At 37.4% G+C, this 12627-nt stretch overlaps 1 protein-coding gene across 4 annotated transcripts in view; it reads right to left on the bottom strand.

The window, feature by feature from the left end:
- The window catches only part of JADE3 (jade family PHD finger 3), a 72101-nt gene that overhangs the window by 39719 nt on the left and 19755 nt on the right, over positions 1–12627 (bottom strand). The window lies entirely within an intron of this gene.

Genomic DNA, 12627 nt, shown 5'->3' on the forward strand with positions numbered 1-12627 from the left:
TTTCTGATAAGAGACTTGTGTCCAGAATATGTAAAGAACTCTTACAACTCAACAATAAAAAGGCAACTCAATTTTAAAAATGGGCAAAGGATCTGAATAATTTCTCCAAAGAAGCCATACATATCAGGTGTGTATGGATGCAGTATATAAAAAATGGGAAATTCTAGAACATTGCTGGTCAGGGAACTTTGTTGCCCTGTTCACTAAAGGGTCAGTGTGATATTGTGAAATACATATTTGGTTTCATCCTATTTCATGGCATACAACTTCTAAAATCCTTGGAATCTCCTAAGTGCTGTTTTTTTGTATGCTAATACTGACTGATAGTTTCAGGACAGGTCTGGTCACTGGAAGACTGAGGCAAGATTAGAGAGGTGGTACTTTCAGACCCATCCCCAACCTCCAGAGAAGAGAGGCTGAAGATTAAGTTGACCACCAATGGCCAATAGTTTCATCAATCATGCCTATGTAATGAAGGTATTGAAGCCTTCATAAAAACCCAAGAGGATAGGGTTCCAGATAGCTGAACATGGGGGGGTTCCTGGAGGGTGGCATGCCCAGGCAGGACATGGAAGCTCCACACTGCTTTCCCTATACCTTGCCCTATACATCTCTTTGTCTATATCCTTTGTAATATTCTTTATAACAAACCAGTAAACATAAGTGAGTTCTGTGAGCTGCTCCAATAAGTTAATAGAATCCAAAGAGGGGGTCATGGGAACCCCAACTTGAAGCCAGTTGGTCAGAAGTTCCGGAGGCCTGAACTCACGATGGTGTCTGGGGGGCGCAGTTTTGGGGACTGAGCCCTCACCCTGTGGGATCTGATCTATCTTCAGGTAGATAGTGTTGGAATTGAATTAGAGGACACCCAGCTGGTGTCTGCTTCTTGGTGTGTAGGGAAAACCCTCCACATTTGGTCACAGAAGTCTTTTGTGCTGATGATTGTTGTGGAGTAAAAGCAGATGAAGGAAAAAAAAACATGGTTTAAGTTTTTTCCCAAACAGATTTTTAGCAGCCGAGGACATACATACTCAAGTGAATGTGATGAGACTTAAAGAAGTGAACTGAGACAATTCACTCCGGCTGTTTGAACAGCAGCATTTCATAGGAAGAGAAAAAAAGATCAGTCTTGGCCGGGCGCGGTGGCTCACGCCTGTAATCCTAGCTCTGGGAGGCCGAGGCGGGTGGATCGCTCGAGGTCAGGAGTTCGAGACCAGCCTGAGCAAGAGTGAGACCCCGTCTCTACTAAAAATAGAAAGAAATTATCTGGCCAACTAAAAATATATATACAAAAAAAAAAAAAAATTAGCCGGGCATGGTGGCTCATGCCTGTAGTCCCAGCTACTCGGGAGGCTGAGGCAGTAGGATCGCTTAAGCCCAGGAGTCTGAGGTTGCTATGAGCTAGTCTGATGCCACGGCACTCACTCTAGCCCGGGCAACAAAAGTGAGACTCTGTCTCAAAAAAAAAAAAAAAAAAAAAAAAAAAAAAAAAAAAAAAAAAGATCAGTCTTGTATTTTCTGATCACATAAAGACTTCTCCCATTATCTATTAGGCAAATGCAAATCAAAATCACAATGAGATATACTTTATACTCACTAGGACCGCTGTAACAAAAAGACAGACAATAACAAGTATTGGTGAGGATGTGAAGAAAATGGAACTCTCATACCTTTCTGATAGGAATGTATAATGTTGCAGATGCTACAAAAAGCAGTTTGACAGTCCCTTAAAATGTTAAAGATAGTTACCATATGACCCAACAATTATATTCCTAGGTATGTACCCAAGAGGAATGAAAACATAGTCCACTCTAAAACCTGTATGAGAATGTTCACAGCAGCATTTTTCATAATAGCTAAAACATAGAAACAACCCAAATGTTCATCACCTGATGAATGGATTAATAAAATGTGGTATATCCATAACAGCCATAAAAAGTCATGAAATACTGATATATGTAACATGAATAAATTTCCAAAACACGCTAAGTAAAAGAAGTCAGATTCAAAAGGATACACATTGCTTGTATGATTCCATTTATATCAAATGTCCAGAACGGGCAGATCTATATAAATGGAAAGTATATTAGAGGTATTATGCACCGAATTGGCCCTCCTCAAATCCATATGTTGGAAGTCCTAACCCACAATGTGACTATATTTGGGGATAGGGCTTATAAGGAGATAATAAAGGTTAAGTGAGATCATAAGAATGGGACCTTAATCCCATAGGGTTGGTGTCCTTATAAGAAGAGAAGAGACACCAGAGATTCCCCACCACCATTACCATGTGCCTGCACACAGAAAAGGCCATGTGAGGACACAGTGAGAAGGTGGCTGTTTACACACCAGGAGGAGAGGCTTCACCAGACACCAACCACGACAGCACCTTGATATTGGACTTTTAGGCTCCAGAACTGAGAGAAAATAAATTTTTGTTCTTTAAGCTATCCAGTCTGTGGTATTTTGTTATGGTAGCCCTAGCAGACTAATACAGGGGATCAGGGAGGGGGAAAATGAGTAGTAACCACTAACAGATGCAGGATTTCTTTTCTGGGGTGATGAAAATGTTCTGGAATTACATAGTAGTGATGGTTGTATAACTCTGTGAATATACTAAAAAACACCATATAATTTAAAAGGGTGAATGTTATGTTATGTGAATTCTATCTTGGTAAAAAAAAATTTACAGTAGGTGAATTATATCTCAATTTTTAAAACTCTGAAAAAAGCAAGCTGCACATTTATGGAAGGCTATAGTGGTCATGTGACAAATTTGGAACTTGATCTGAGGAACTTAGTAAAATTCCTCTACCTCTCACTTTCCTATTTTGATTTAAAACATCACTTGTTGGCCGGGCACGGTGGCTCACGCCTGTAATCCTAGCACTCTGGGAGGCCGAGGCGGGTGGATCGCTCGAGGTCAGGAGTTCAAGACCAGCCTGAGCAAGAGTGAGACCCCGTCTCTACCAAAAATAGAAAGAAATGATTTGGACAGCTAAAAATCTATATAGAAAAAATTAGCCGGGCATGGTGGCACATGCCTGTAGTCCCAGCTACTCGGGAGGCTGAGGCAGTAGGATCGCTTAAGCCCAGGAGTTTGAGGTTGCTGCGAGCTAGGCTGATGGCACGGCACTCACTCTAGCCCGGGTGACAAAGCAAGACTCTGTCTCAAAAAAAAAAAAAAAATCACTTGTTAGTTGTAAAGTATGTTTACTTACCTTAAACGTTATCAAGTACTCGACAAAGTGAAAAAATATTTTTACTTTCAGTATAAGGAAGGCAAGTGGTAAAAATGGAAGGTTCAGTTGTTCCTATTTGTTGTTATTCCCTAATCTCCTTGTTTTTATGCCCTTTCCCTCCTATTCTCATCTGTGTTTTTCTTACCTATGTCTTTGCTTCCTTTTGTCCTATTCTCCTTACAATAATAAATGTTTATTGAAAACCTACTATTTTCCATGATATGTTATCATGAAAGAAAAGAAAAAAAAAAAAGAAAACCTACTATTTGAACAGTAGGGGTTCTGCCCTTAGGTAGCTTATAGTCATATCTTGTTGTCTTTCTTCCTTTTCTCTTCTAATTACACACTGTTGTGCTTTCATGTGCCCATTATTACATTTTCTTACCCATCTATACACACAAATAGTGATGATTGTTCATACATATATATTAATAATGTATATATGACACTTTTATTAACATTATAGACGTATAATTGACATGCAACAAACTGTATATATTTTTAAATATATAAATTAGTTAATATGTTATGACACATATATGTATATACACACACATATGTGCAACCAGCACTACAACCAAGATAATGCATCTATTACACTCAAAAGTTTCCTTGTGCTCTCCTGTTTCCTTGTCCCCTCTCACAAAACCACTGATCTGCTTTCTGTAACTAAAGATTACAAGTAGTCCTTGCTTTGCATGGTGGTATGGTACTGTAAAAAATGACTGTGCAAGCTGAAACCATGAAAAGCAATTTTAATAATCAATAGGGAAAATTATGATTATTCAAGTGATCTTTAAAAATTTTGTCAAAACTTAAAAGCTCTCTTACTATTAGCTATAAATATAGAGAGAAATAAAAAACAAGTATGTATTTAATATACTGCAATTTGAAACATTAGAAACATTAAGAATTAAACACATTTATTCATTTGTAAAAACTTATCAAGAGTACAGCACTTGACTCCTTTTCATTGCATAACTTATAACATGGAGCAAGCACCTTTTCTATCCCTTGGCAAATTGTCTAAGTTTGGATCAGTTTCCAACATTTTATCCTGTGTTCTTTCAATGTTGAAAAATATTTCCAAGAGTTGTTTTAATGTGCAGGTTTTTGCTGGCAGCTCTTCTTCTGGGACATCTTCATTCTTTTCATCACAACCACTTTATTCATTTACATCTATAAGTTTGCCTTCACTAAGTTCTTTTGGCTGCAAATATAGAGCCTCTCAAATGGCAGTAGTGTGTCCATATTCCCATGGTTAGTTGTTTCTTCTATAATTCCATTCCCATTCAACTTTGATTCAAATTTCTCTTCCAGCAATATCACTTTCTATTTCTTTAAATGTTTGGTAGAATTCTCTAGTGAAACCATCTGGGCCTGGAGGTATTTTTAGGGGAAGTTTTTAATTACAAATTCAATTTTATTAATAGTTACAAGGCTATTCAAATTATCTATTTTCATACTGGGTGAGTTTGGTAGTTTGTTCAGGTAACCTCCAGGAAGGTAGGAAAAAGAAAACAGAGAATGAACATACATACACACACAAAAATAAAATGGCAGACTTAAGCCCTAACATATCAATGATCACATTAAATTTAAGTTCTATAAACCAATTAAGAGACAGACTGGTAAAGTGGATTTAAAAACATGATCCAAATATATACTGTCTAAAAGAAACATACTTAAAATATAAGGATACAAATAGGTTGAAAGTAAAATAATGGAGAAAGATATATGACACAAACATTACTCAAAAGAAAGCAGAAGTGACATTAATATCAGATGAAGCAGACTTCACAGTAAAGAAAATTAGCAGAGATGAAGACGAACATTATGTAATGATAAAAGTGTCACTTCACCAAGAAGACATAGCAATCCTAAATGTATGTACTCCAACACTGTGCACCAAACAACAGTGCTCTAAAAGATGTGAAGCAAAACCGGATGAAACTCAAAGGAGAAATAGACAAATCCATAATTACAATTAGAGGCTTCAACCTCTCTTAGTAACTGACAGAACCAACAAACAGAAAATCATCAAGGATACGGAAGAACTCAACACCATCAACTAACAGGATCAATTTAATTGACATTCATGGAACACTCCACCAAACAATAGCAGCATATACATTATTTTTAAGCACCCATGGAACATGTACCATGATAGACCATATCCTGGTTGAGGCATAAAATAAGCCTCAACAAATTTAAATGAATTAGAATTATACAGCATATTCTCTGATCACAAAGGAATCAAAACTAGAAATCAATAACAGAAAGATAATAAGACAACTTCCAAACACTTGGAAACTAAAAACCATACTTCTTAGATAATCTATGGGTGAAAGATGAAGTCTCAAGCATAGTAAAAATATATTTAAGAGAATGAAAAATGAAAATACAACGTGTCAAAATTTGTGAGACACAGCTAAAGCAGTGCTGAGAGAAAAATGTACAGCACTACATGCTTACATTAGAAAATAGGAAAAATTTTAAATCAATAAAGCTAAGCTCCCAACACAAGAAACTCGAAAACAAGAGCAAAATAAACCCAAAGTAAGCAGAAGGATAAAAAAATAGTAAAAAGCAGAAATCAATGAGATTAAAACAGAAAAATAATAGAAAAATACTGAAAAAGAAAGATGGTTCTGCGAAATGATCAATAAAATTGACCAACCTATAGCAAGAAAAAAGGATATAAGATAAAAATTGCCAGTATCAGGAATGAAAGAGGGATACTATTTTTCCACTTATTTCAAGTGTGTTCATAATTGCTCAATGAAGCATTTTTATGATAGCTGTTTTAAAATCATTGTCAGACAATTCTAATATCTCTGTCATCCTGAAGTTGGCATCTGTTTATTGTCTTTGATCAAGTTGAGATCTTCCTGACTCTTGATTAGTGAATTTTTTTATAGAAACCTGGACATTTAGCGTATTATGTTATGAGACTCTGAATCTTATTTAAACCTTTGGTTTTGGCCAGCTTTCTATAACACTACTCTGGCTGGAAATCAGGGTGGGGGTGGGAGACATTGCCTTGTTACTGCCAGGTGGTTGTAGAAGTCCTAGTTTAAAGAAATTAAATTTATAGTCAAGAAACTCCTAAAAGATAAGCCTCCAGGCCCAGAGTGTTTCACTGAAGAATTCTATCAACTGTTTAAATAAGTATTAACCCCAATTCTACACAGTCTCTTCCAAAAAACAGAAGAGGAGGGGATACTTCCCAACTAATTTTATGAAGCCAGTATCACCCTGATATAACACCAGATAAAAATATCATGAGAAAACTATAGGTCAATATTCTTCAGGAACATGGAGATAAAAATTCTTTTTTTTTTTTTTTGAGACAGAGTCTCACTCTCTTGCCTGGGCTAGAGTGCCGTGGCATCAGCCTAGCTCACAGCAACCTCAAACTCCTGGGCTCAAGCGATCCTCCTGCCTCAGCCTCCCGGGAAGCTGGGACTACAGGCAAGCGCTAGCATGCCCGGCTAATTTTTTCTATTTTTAGTTATTTGGCTAATTTCTTTCTATTTTTAGTAGAGACGGGGTCTCACTCTTCCTCATGCTGGTCTTGAACTCCTGAGCTCAAGCAATCCTCCTGCCTCGGCTTCCCAGAGTGCTAGGATTATAGGCATGAGCCATCGCACTAGGCCTCTAGATACATTGAGCCTAAGAAATATTGATTTATAGAAATGCCCCATATATTTTTAGAGACAGGTATGATTTCAGAAGTCTTGCAAGGCTTTGCCCTAAAGGAAAATGTAAACATGTTAGTTCGCATATCAAACGCTGCCTCGCCTCAGGAGGGCATCTCAATGGTCAGTAGCAGCTGCTTTCCAAGGCAACGCTGCTATCTGGGCCTATGGCTCTCACCTGTTTTGAAAGACAAAGCAGGTCTTGCCTAGAGCCACAGGATTCCAGAGCTGATCAACAAAGACAGGCTACCGGAGATGAGAGCTGATCATAAGATATGCTGCCTGAGCGGGGCCCAGACGGAACCATGAGGTTAAAGTAAATAGCATAAGAGACAGCTCATGCTTGACCTCTGAAATCTCTGTTCTAATACACAATAACCAGAGCCACGATGTCTCTGTTTTTGCTAAAGTAATAGCCTTATCATAAAACTTAGAAGTTTGCCCTGAGAAGATTTTATAACTCATTGTTCACCTAGATAGAGTTAGTCGAAGGATCTGTAGTAGCCTTTTAGAAGACTTTGACCCTAAACCAAACTACCTATTATTATGTAAATCCCATTACCCTTGGCAACCGAAAACCTATATCTGTGCTATAAGTATCTGTGTAAAACTTCAGTCTTGGTTGCATTTCTGTGGGAAGAGATGTAACCTTCCGGGCACCCAGCTTTATCTATCTTCATAAATCTTTATAAACTATATCTTTGGCTCTGTGTATTATTTTTATTTCTGTTTCCTACTATTTTCTCATCCTTTGTGATGACCCCTGTCTGAGGGACCCGAACTTTTATGGGGAGTGTAGCTAACTCCCCGCAAAGATAAAAATTCTTGGCCGGGCATGGTGGCTCACGCCTGTAATCCTAGCCCTCTGGGAGGCCGAGGTGGGTGGATCGCTCGAGGTCAGGAGTTTGAGACCAGCCTGAGCGAGACCTCGTCTCTACTAAAACTAGAAATAAAAATTATCTGGACAACTAAAAATATATATAGAAAAAATTAGCCGGGCATGGTGGCGCATGCCTGTAGTCCCAGCTACTCGGGAGGCTGAGGCAGTAGGATGACTTAAGCCCAGGAGTTTGAGGTTGCTGTGAGCTAGGCTGACGCCACGGCACTCACTCTAGCCTGGGCAACAAAGTGAGACTCTGTCTCAAAAAAAAAAAAAGAATAAAATTTCTTAACAAGATATTAGCAAATAAAATCAAGTAGTATATAAAAATTATAGGCCAGGCACAGTGGCTCATGTCTGTAATCTTAGCACTTTGGGAGGCTGAGGCAGGAGGCTGTTTGAGGCTAGGAGTTCAAGACTAGCCTGGGCAACACAGCAAGATCCTGTCTCTACCAAAAAAAAATAATAACCAGGTGTGGTGGCACATGCCTGTGTTCCTAGCTACTTGGGAGGCTGAAGCTGGAGGATTGTTTGAGCTCAGGAAGTTGAGGTTCCAGTAAGCTATAATTGCTCCACTGCACTCCAGCCTGGGCAACAGTATAAGACCCTGTCTCTTAAAAAAAAATTATAAACCCCGACCAACTGGGTGCTAGGGACTGAATTGTTCCCCCCAATTCCTGTGTTGAATCTCTAACCCCCCAATGTGACTATATTTGGAGATAGGGCCTATATGGGGTAATTAAGGTTAAATGAGGTCATAAGGGTGGGACTCTAATCCAATAGGACTGGTGGCCTCATATGAAGAGGAAGATCTCTCTCTGCACATGTACCACGGAAAGGCCATGTGAGCACACAGTGAGAAGGCAGCAAGCAAGGAAGAGAGCCCTCACTAGAAACTGAACCCTGCTGGACCCTGATCTGGGACTTTCAGCCTCTAGAACTTTGAGAAATAAATCTCTGTCATTTAAGCCATCTAGCCTGTGACATTTTGTTATGGCAGCCCAAGCTAATACTTTGGGGGTTTATTCCAACAATGCAAGGCTAGTTCAATATTCAAAAATCAATCAATATAATCCACAGTACTAACAGGCTAAAGACAAAAAAACCACATAATCATATCATTTGACACAGAAAAAGTATTTGACAAAATTCAATACACATTCATGATAAAAACTACAACAAACTTCCTCACCTTGATAAAGAACATCTACAAAATCCTACAGTTAACATTATACTTAATATTGAAAGAAAGACTGAATGCTTTCCCCTTAAGATTGGGAACAAGGCAAGGATGTCTGCTTTCACCACTGCTATTCAACACATTGCTAGAAGTTTTGGTCATTGCAATAAGGCAAGAAAAGAAATACAAGGTCAACAGTTGGAAAGGAAGAAATAAAACCTTCCTTATTTGCAGGTGATATGATGGCCTTAAAAAAAGAAAATCCTAGCTGAGCATGGTTGGTTCACACCTGTAATCCTAGCACTCTGGGAGGCTGAGGTGGGAGGATCGCTTGAGGTCAGAAATTTGAGACCAGCCTGAGCAAGAGTGAGACTCTGTCTCTACTGAAATTAGAAAAACTTAGCCAGGTGTGCTGGCATGCACCTGTAGTCCCAGCTACTCAGGAGGCTGAGGCAGGAGGATCACCTGAGCCCAGGAGTTTGAGGTTGCTGTGAGCTAGGTTCATGCCACTGCACTCTAGCCAGGAGGAAAAGAGCGAGACTGTGTCTAGAAAAAAAATAATAAAAATAAAATAAAATAAAATATAAAAGAAAAAATCCCAGGGAATCTTAAAAAAAAAAACCTATCAGAACTAAGTAACTCAGCAAGGTTGCAGTAATATAAGATCAACATACAAAAATTGATTATATTTGTATGTACTGAGAATGAACACATAGGAACCAAAATTATAAATACAATACAATTAGCAATTGCTCAAAAAATTTAACACTTAAGTATAAATTGAGCAAAACAAGTACAGGACTTGTTTGCTGAAAACAACATAATATTTTTTAAAATTTTATTTATTTTCATTGATTACTAAACATCTTACAGAAAACTACATAATATTGATGAAAGAAATCAAAGAAGATCTAAATAAATGGAAAATTGGAAGGCTCAACATAGTAAAGATGTCAACTTTCCTCAAATGATATATAGGTTTAATGCAACTCCTATGAAAATCCAGTAAGATTTTTTTTGTATATATAGACAAGCTTATTGTAAAATTTGTAGGGAAAGACAAAGAAACTGGAATAGCCACAGCAATTTTGAAAAAAGAATAAAGTGGGAGGAATCAACTTACCTGATTTTGAACCTTGACCTAGATCTTACATCTTATACAAAATTAATTCAAAATGGAACGTGCATTTAAATGTAAAATTTAAAACTATATAACTTAAAGAAAACACAGGAGAATATCTTTGGGACATAGGGCTGGTGAGGGGTTTACAGACAATGACCTGACCTTAAAAGCATGATCCAAAAGAAAAAAAAAATCAATAAATTGAACCTCATCAAAATCACAAACTTACTTTGTGAATGATCCTGTCAACAGGGTGAAAAGACAGTCTATAATAAACTGGGAGAAAATATTTGCAAACCACATATTTGACAATAAATTCATATCTCAAATATATAAATAATTCTTAATACTCAATAATAAAAAAACCCAAGAATCCAATTAAAAAATGGGCAAAAGACATGAAGATACATTTCTTTTTTCTTTTATTTATTTTCTTTCTTTTTTGTGAAGACACATTTCACAAAGATATATGGATGGCAAATAAGAAGCTTTGTCAAAAAATCTCAAGACCAGGCCCTAGGCAAAAGGCCAGTCTGAGAATAACTTCATACCATGGGGCTAAATAAATAAGCTTGCATTTATACAGTACCTAAAAATGTTAATTGAATGCCTTTGATTTTGAAAATTTGATGAAGGATATAAAAACTAATTCTTCATCAATGCTCCAATATCACATCATATCACAAAGATTTAATTTTTAAGGTGGCCTACAAAATCCAAAAAGGAAAAAGCACAAGACACAATTTGACCCATGTGAAATGATGATACCTAAGGGTAGATGAAATAAGCAGTTTCAGATGAGAAGATTAGGTATTCCAAACATAAAGTGTCAATCCTAAATCACTTGAGCCTCCCATATTGGTTGATTCATATTGAAAGCCAAAAGAGAAATCCAAGGAAGTTGACAAAAACATGGAGATTTCCATTAAATTCAGGAAATACAATAAAAATATTCCATAACAATTGTTCTCAAAGTGTCATCCTCAGACTAGTATCATGAGCATTGTGTGGGGAGTTGTTAGAAATGCAAATTCTCAGGCCTCACACCTCAGATCTACTGAATCAAAAGCTCTAGGGGCAGGGATAAGAAATCCGTTTTAATAAGCCTTCCAGATGATTCTGATACACCCTAAAATTTGAGAATCACTGTTTCATAGGAAAGGCTATATACTACAGTATGATTCTTATTGGTGCCTTCTAAAAAATAGAAAACAATACATTGTACCTACCAAGAGCAACCGGTTCAGGATTTAATTAAGAAATTTAATATGAGCAATAATTTAATATTCTGACTTTTTCAATTAAGAGTTTTATACAATAGGCAAAGAACTATGGGAAACAGAGGAGATTTTAGCAAAAATTCACAGCACTGGAAATGGTTGAGTATTCCAAACTCTCAGGACAAATTAGAGCACTGAGGCCTCATATTAATTAGGAAGTACACATCTCTCAATTTGAGAACAAGCTGTTTTAGCCCCTTAAACATACTATTCCTAAACTACTGCTCCATTCTTGCTACCCTATATATCTATGGCTCACTCATCAGATAGATACTATTTTTAAAGTTGTACACTAGACATTTTCCACTTAACCTGAAAGATTAAAATCACCTCCAATGAGTAGACAATTGACACAGACTTATCAACAAGACCAAAGTCAAGATGTTAGTTACTCTTAATAATCCTTGGAGTATCAATGGAATGGTGGTGGGTCAGCTCAGTACCAGGTCTGCTACAGTTTTATAAAAATACTGACAGCAAGGATATGAAAATGCCTGACTCCTGCGTTCACTCATGATGCTGTTCTAATTTTTAGGAGGCAGGAGATGGTGTTGATGATGAGCTTGTAAGGCTCAGAACACGTATTGAGCAAGGCTGTGGAGCTTTCCTTAGCAGAGTATGGACAGCCTCTGTGGGTGGGACAGCCTGGGCTTGGGTTTCTAGAAATGATTCAGCAATTACTGGAGCATGACTAGGTCCTAATAACCTGGTGCTAGGAGCAGAGAATTCAAGGATAGTATCTCTGCCCTTTAAGAACCTAACATGTAGTAGAAATGGATATACAATGAGATCTACAATTTCTCATAGTAACCGGCAGGTCCCACCAGCCCCTTTATTTGGCACTCCACATTCTATTCATTCCTTCCTTCATTCACTCAGACTTATACTAAACATTTCATTTCATGTCAGCCTTTGTGTACAGCACTGGGAACACAAAGACCAGTAAGAAAAAGGCTTCCAAAACCAGTTACTATTCTTGAGGAGCTGAACTTAATACTTTCTCTGGCAGAAAAGTCCTCTTCTCTTTCCTCAAAACTAAAGCATTTTCCTACTTCAACTTTCTTCACAAATCTTTGTAAATGAAGGCCATGTGTTTATAGTCAACTCAACTATTCCAGAAATCTCCTCTCATTTGGGTTTATAAATTTTACAAACTCTGTATGTTTTTGACCCTCCATTTACAGATACCATCACTATGAGGCCCCTATTACACTGAAGCAA

Source organism: Lemur catta, chromosome X (assembly GCF_020740605.2).
Source record: "Lemur catta isolate mLemCat1 chromosome X, mLemCat1.pri, whole genome shotgun sequence".
Lineage (NCBI taxonomy): Eukaryota > Metazoa > Chordata > Mammalia > Primates > Lemuridae > Lemur > Lemur catta.